Genomic DNA, 1,133 nt, shown 5'->3' on the forward strand with positions numbered 1-1,133 from the left:
AGTGAATCGAGATTCACTTAAGTGAATCTAGATTCACTACAGTGAATCGAGATTCAACCAAATGTATTGAGATTTATCAAAGTGAATCCAAATTCAACAAATTGTATCGAGCTTCAGCAAATTGAATCCAGATTCTATGATATGAAACCAACTCCATGACATACCATACATTCTTTCAGTGTCTCGTCACTCAACACAACAAGGAAAAACTGATCATCGTTACAGTTTAATTTAGTGAATCGAGATTCACTTAAGTGAATCTACATTAACTACAGTGAATCAAGATTCAACCAAATGTATTGAGATTTATCAAAGTGAATCCAAATTCAACAAATTGTATCGAGCTTCAGCAAATTGAATCCAGATTCTATGATATGAAACCAACTCCATGACATACCATACATTCTTTCAGTGTCTCGTCACTCAACACAACAAGGAAAAACTGATCATCGTTACAGTTTAATTTCACTGTTAGTATACATAAACCATATAATTAGTGAATCGAGATTCTCTATGTTTGAGTGAATACAAATTGACTCCACTAAGTAGCTAAATCTCGATTCACTGCAGTGAATCTAGATTCACTGCAGTGAATCTCGTTTCACTCAAGTGAATCGAGGAGATTAAAGTAGAGTGCATATTGCAGAATCCAGACAACCAGAATTAATCGTTACCCATTTAGAACAAATGAAAACATCTTGCAATATTAAGAAAAACTTAGTTTGTTTTTAACAAGATAAAGGCAAATGTAAAAAATAAAAACCCTAAACTAGAACATGCATCGGTAACATATTATGGGAAAGCTAAAAAAATAAAATAAAAAAGTATTCAACAACATGCAAGTGATTCATGTCTAAATTACGAACCTTTCCCCACTGAATCTATGAAAAATTTTCAAACTTTGATAAAAAAATTACATTTTTAATACGAGGGTTTGAATCGTTTTACCCGTTCTTGAAGACGAGGGTTTTGGAGTCTCTGTGTTGTTTTTCTTCAGCTCCATAGTCGAAGTCTTGCTGGTCGCCTTCGTTCGATTTGTAATTAGATGTTGAAAGTAACCTAATTGTTGAGAAATCGACGGAATGTGAATAGTTTAGTTCTTGGGGTAAAGAGAAGATGAAACTGTATTCAAA

This window comes from Asparagus officinalis, unplaced genomic scaffold, assembly GCF_001876935.1.
Source record: "Asparagus officinalis unplaced genomic scaffold, Aspof.V1 AsparagusV1_Un324, whole genome shotgun sequence".
In the NCBI taxonomy this organism is placed as follows: domain Eukaryota; kingdom Viridiplantae; phylum Streptophyta; class Magnoliopsida; order Asparagales; family Asparagaceae; genus Asparagus; species Asparagus officinalis.